Here is a 6,588-nt window from a genome sequence, read left to right as displayed (position 1 = left end):
ATGATTTGTTTCATGTCATCATTATTGCTGAAAGTCATTTTATTTTATAAGAAGGAGGCATTAAAAAATGGCCCTCTAGGTGTCAAGTACACTGGGGACGTCATGGGGAAAGTGATCCATCAAATTCCTGAAAGGTTTCATGGGCCACAGGGCGGAGAGTTTCTCCATGGTCTGAAAAGGAGAACAGGGAATACCATGGAAGGATCCAGCGAAGGTGACACAGCTGCTAAATCTGTTCACTGGGGAAAAGAATAATCCCTTCAACAAATGGTGCATAAGGATTTCCATAAACAAAATAAACAAAAAGACTTACCTCACGCATACACAAAAACTAACCAAAGTGGATCAATGACCTAAATGTCCGGTGAGGAACCAACGAAAGAGGGTGCAGTATGGCAGCCTCCAGATGGCGATGTTCCCCCAGGCCAGGGCCAGCTCCAGTCAATCCTGCCCTCACCTCCTGCCTCACCTCTGGACGGCTCCTTTTCCGCTAGCAGCACGACCTCAGGCCCTCACCTCGAGGTCCCCATTCCTGTCCCCTGTTGGGGTGAGCAGACCCAACGCCAGGTCGTGAGGGTGACAAAGTCTGGCAGAGTCAAAGAATTGAGAAAAAGAGTCTGAGAGATAAAGGTAGGACACCAGGGGGCCGTCGCGATCGTGGAGGCGGCCAAGGCCCCGCGCCCTGGGAGCCCACGCTATTATTGATAATCCCACAGAGAAACAGGTGGTGAGAATGTGGAGGTCAAAAGGACGCGTTGCATGCAGCGCATGATTTACAGCTGTGACGGTTTAGCATTTATAGGGAACATGTTCTGCTGCTTGAGATAATGGGGACACAATCGATCTAGGAGCCTAGGAGGGCTAGAGCAAGGAGCCAGCAAGTCTAGACACGTTCCAGAGAACATTATTTCAGTCCTGCAAGCCCTACTTCAGTTTCCCTCCCAGCACTCCCCTGCAAGGATCTTTTCTCCTGGCGGCTCTGACCAAGCCGCTTCGCCCTCCTCCAGGGTTTCCAGCGCCCGCGCGGACTCCCCTCTGGGCCTCTGCATTCACCGCTGCGGCTGCCTGGAAAGTTTCCCGTCCCCCCTTCCCCCCACCCCGGGTGATGTGCGCTAGGAAAGCTCCCCATCCCCTCCGGTGATACCCACTAGGAAAGCTCCCGTCCCCGCTGGCTGATGTCCGCTGGGAAAGCGCCCCGCCCAGGCTCCCGGGGTACGGAGAGGGGCTGAGGGTCGCAGTTTCTGATCACTGCTTGCACACCTCCTGTGATGGGCAGCTCATCCATTACCTCTCAAGACAGCCTGGGCTGGTAAGTGAGTTACAATTCTTAGAAAGGTTTTCCAACTGTTGACACCAACCTGGACCCCCATTCCCTTCACCATTCCAAGATCATACCCCTTCCTCCAGATATCTCACTCCTCCTCTATCAATCATGTGCCTATTCCAGACGTGTGTGTCATGAGGCCCACCGGCCCAGGGTGAAAACCACTGGCATGGTGGCAGCCCACTGGGCCCTGGAGGTCCAGAGAAGCTCCTGAGCCAGCTGAGAGGGGCCAATCTGGTGGGCTTCCTGTAGGAGGGAACGCCTTAGCTGAGTTCTGAAGGGTGAGTGACATTGGTTGGGGACGAGGTAAGGAACGTATCCCAGGGAGCAGGAATGGTGTGTAGCGGGACAGAATGTCCTTCTGGAAACAAACAGAGGTTTTGTGGGGCTGGAAGGCTGAGTTTGGACATGGGAGGAAAACAGGAGGCCTGGTGCGGTGATCAAGATGGGAGGAGAGTAACATCCTCTTTGTTTCGTATTTCCTGATTGCTTGGCCAGGAAGCAACTAACATCCCCATCTACCAGGTCCATGGCTTCCTAGCATTGGGTTTCACCGTTTTAAAAACATTTTTTGAATTTTAGGTGGGAAAAATATCTCATTGTGTAAATGAAGACAAATTAGCATTTCTCTTGTAAGTGGCGAAGGTGAGCAGTTTTCAGATGTGCGCCGGCTTGACAGATGCCACCTCTTGCTGTCCTCACCCAGCACAGAGTTCGCCTCTTCTCAGGCCCCATCCTCTGCTCTGAGCAAAAAGCCAAGGGCGGGGGCTGCCCTGTGGCCACACGGGTGAGGACGTGGTGAATCAGTTTCCTGTTCTGCTTCCATCACCTTTTGTCCCTTCAGGGTTTCAAATTTCTCTCTTCTCTGTTGGAGGCTGGGGTCCCCCGTGCCCATAGCTTTGTCCTTGTCTAGGGCATCTCTGAGCTCAGGTTAGAGGGCTGTGAAGCCCCAGGAAGGTATCTGTGGGAGGCAACTCTGATGTGCTGTGTGCCTCGAACACACAACTTCCTGTTTAATTCTCAAAACATCTCCCTGGGGTGGGGACTCTGGAGCCCATTTTACAGTTGAGGAAACCGAGGCTCTGAGGACTTAAGTTACAAACCCAGCATGCCACTGTCACTATCCCATGGCCACTATGTAAGAGGTAACTCTACTGGCAGCTTGTCTGGGCTTCATTTAACAAACTCGTCTGTAGACATGAAGGTTCTGTTTAATTCACGTTCTAGAGGGGTGAGGTTGTTAGCTCTCCATCTTGAGGTGAAACCTTTTGTCCTGCCCTGCCCAATCAAGGCATGGAAGCCTGCTTCTCATCTAGGAAGGGGCTGTGGTGTTCAGCTCAGCACCAACCTTATATTTCAGTGAGAGAAATGGAAAAGAAAAATAAGGGAGAGGAAAGCACATACATTCATCCTCCTCGGAACCAAACTCCTGAGTTAGGCCTTGGTTCTGGCTCTATGGCTGCCACTAAAATTCCATGTGGCCTTGTTAAATCCCTCCCACCTCTGGCTTTCTACTTTCCCTTCTGTGGAGTTTTTATTCTAGCAACGATACTTTTTACATCTAAGCTCCCAGTTCTTTTTTATATCTGCCTTCTTTTGTCTCGTAGTCTCCTGTGATTTTTTTTCTTTGAGATAAAGTTTTGCTCTCGTTGCCCAGGTTGGAGTGCAGTGGCGCTGTCTCGGCTCACTGCTATCTTCACCTCCCAGGTTCAAGCAATTCTCCTGCCTCAGCCTCCCGGGTAGCTGGGATTACAGACACGCACCACCATGCCCAGCTAATTTTTGTATTTTTAGTAGAATGGGGTTTCACCATATTGGTCAGGCTGGTCTTGAACTTCTGACCTCAGGTGATTCACCTGCCTCAGCCTCCCAAAGTGTTGAGATTACAGGCATGAGCCACTGCACTCAGCCTTCTGTGCTTGTTTATGGCTGTTACTCCCTTCTTTTTCTGTTTGAGTTTTCAATATGTTTGTTGCAAAGTCCTTTTAAGTTTGCACTATTACTCTCTATTTCCTCAGATGTAAATTCTTCCAGTTGGGGAGTTTGTGGAAATTTCATGAAGTGGTTGTGAATCCATTGTCTCTTCAGAATATTTCTTGTATGTGTACCTGGTCAGGGCCGTATGTGAGAGCCTGTGCTCTTGGCTTCATACATTCGGGGGCTCTGCGTTGGTACTAGCCTCCTAATGGGTGGGGGGTGGGGGGCTTCAACCCTTGTCTCTGGGTACCTCTGCAGTGGTCTCTTGTGCACCTGGTGTTTTCCTGTCATTGCTGAGTGTTTGAAGAATGGTTTCTGTGTGTATTTGGTCTGCCATCTTGAATGAAAGTCCAGTTTCACCATCTGTAAACATTTCACAGATGAGGCACAGGAAGTTCAGGGAGGTGGCCTGACTTGCCCCAGTGCACACAGCTAGGAGGGAGAATTTGAACCCAGTGAAACCCTATCCACTCCCACTCCTCAGCAGGCCCCGGCCTGGTGCTCCCCTCAGCTCTGACTCATTGCTAGCTCTGCGTTCCCTGGACACCTTCTTCCTCAGTGAGCTGGGAGAATGGCCTCTATCTACCCTGTAGACATGCTAAACAAACTCAAAATTTTGTCCTGGTGGAAGGAGTGAAAAAAAACAAAACTGGCAGGTTAACTCGGTATATTGACAAGGCCCTGGACTCTGCAGTCCGGCTCTGTGACCTCAGGGAGGTTACTTAACCTTGGGGAGCCTCATTTTTCTCATTTGTCACATGGTGATGATAATTGTATTTACTTTTCTGGGTAGTGATATGAAGTGAAAAAATGCATTAGTCTAGCACTTAGTAGCTGCTCATTAAATATTCCTTCCTTCCATGGAGGAAAGCAAACTGGGGATGGGACCAGGGGAATGTGATAGCTGATCCATCAAATTCCTGAAAGGTTTCATGGGCCACAGGGCGGAGAGCTTCTCCATGGTCTGAAAAGGAGAACAGGGAATAACACGGAAGGGTCCAGGGAAGGTGACACAGCTGCTAAGTCTGTTCACTGGGGGAAAGAATAATCCCTTCAACAAATGGTGCATAAGGATTTCCATAAATAAAACAAACAAAAAGACTTCTACCTCACGCATACACAAAAACTAACCAAAGTGGATCAATGACCTAAATATTAAGTATAAGAACCAAAACCATAAAACTCTTAAAACAAAGGGGTAAATGTTCTTGGATTTTGCAGTGGATTCTCAGGTATGACACTCAAAGCACAAGCAATAAAAGAAAAATAGACAAATTGAACTTGACCAATATAAAAATCTTTTAATTTTTATTTTTGATTTTTATTTATTTTGTTGTTTTTTTGAGACAGAGTCTTGCTCTGTCCCCCAGGCTGGAGTGCAGTGGCGCGATCTCAGCTCACTGCAACCTCTGCCTCCCAGGCTCAAGCAATTCTCCTGCCTCAGCCTCCTGAGTAGCTGGGATTGCAGACGCCCATCACCATGACCAGCTAATTTTCATATTGTTAGTAGAGATGGGGGTTTCACCATGTTGGCCAGGCTGATCTCGAACTCCTGACCTCAGGTGATCCTCCTGCCTCGACCTCCCAAAGTTCTGGGATTACAGGCATGAGCCACTGTGCCTGGCCAAAAAACCTTTTAATTTTTAAATTAAAGGACATCATCAAAGGGTAGCCCAGAGAATGGGAAAAATGTTTGCAAATCATTTATCTGATAAGGATGTAATGTGTAGAATGTACAAAGAATTCCTACAATCCAACTACAAAAAGATATTCAACTCAATTAACTGGGCAAAAGACTCGAACAGATATTTCTCCAAAGAAGCTATACAAATGGTTAACAAACACACGAAATGCAAACCTCACTAATCATAAGAGAAATGAAAATAAAAACCGCAGTGACAAGCCACACCTCACACCTCCTAGGATGGCCGTGTGCAGTGCACACACCGTAACTATAGCTGCTGAAGGTGTGGCGAAGTTAGAACCCTCGTACGCTGCGGGTGGGGATGTGAGATGGTGCAGCCTCTGTGGAAAGCATTTTGATGTTTCCCCACAAGGCTGAACACGGGCCGACCATCCGACCGGGCACTTCTACTTTTAAGTATACACACCAATGAATTGAAAACAAGGTCTCAGAGAATAGTAAGCCAATGTTCATTGCAGCATCGTTCGCGATAGCCAAAAGGTTGAAACAACCCAGACGTCCATCAAATGATGAACGGATGAACAAAATGAGGCGTATACGTTCCATGGAACATTATCCAGCTGAAACGAGGGAAACTGTTGCCTTCTACAACGTGGAGGAACCTTGAAAATATGCTAGTGAAAGAAGCTAGACACAAAAGGACAAATATTGTATGATTCCACTTACAGGAAATATCGAGAACAGGCAAATTCATAGAGACAGGAAGCAGATAGAGGATACCAGGACCTGGGGGGAGCAGGCAATGAGGAATCATTGATTGACGTTTACTGAGTTTCTACTGGGGGTGATGGAAAAGTTTCGGAAATAGATGGGGTGATGGTTGCACAACACTGTGAATGTAATTGATGACACTGGGTCGTGTACCTAAAAAGAGTTAAAATGACAAATATTGTTAAATATGTTTTACCACAATTTTAAAAGTAGCCTAAAAAGCCCACCACTGCCACAAAATATAGTTACTCTCTGTAAGTCCAGTGAGGATTAAGATACAGCAAAAGGTCTCTTGCTCAAGCACACCCAATGTTGTCTATGCCACAATTTATAGACCTGTGTTTTTGTGTTTTGACTTCAGCAAGGAGGTGAACAGAACTTTCAGAGGAGGTGAAGGGTTTGGCAGATTTTGCTGCTGACACACCCAGACAGGAGTAGCGTTGATCTTGGTTTTCCCAGCCTCCAGAGCTGGGAGCAATACATTTCTGTTGTTGATGAATGTCCCGTCTAAGGCATTTTGTTACAGCAGCACACACAAAGACACAACAGCACCAGCAACAAAAGAAAACAACAGAGAAGGTGGACTTCATGAAACTGAAACTCTTTGTACAAGAAAAGTGTATCAATAAATTGAAAAGAGAACTCACATAATGGGCCGAGTACTTGCAAATCATATATTGGGTAAGAATCTAACATCCAAACTGTGTAAAGACCTTTGTGTAAATCAACAATAAAAAGACTAAGTAAAAAAATGGACAAAGGATATGAGCAAACATTTCTTTAAGACATACCAATGACTAATGAGTGCAGGAAAAGATTCTCAACATTATGAATCACTAGGGAAATGCAAATGAGATAGTACTTAAAAAAA

Source organism: Rhinopithecus roxellana, chromosome 17 (assembly GCF_007565055.1).
Source record: "Rhinopithecus roxellana isolate Shanxi Qingling chromosome 17, ASM756505v1, whole genome shotgun sequence".
NCBI lineage: Eukaryota > Metazoa > Chordata > Mammalia > Primates > Cercopithecidae > Rhinopithecus > Rhinopithecus roxellana.
Note: the sequence above shows the minus strand (reverse complement) of the source record.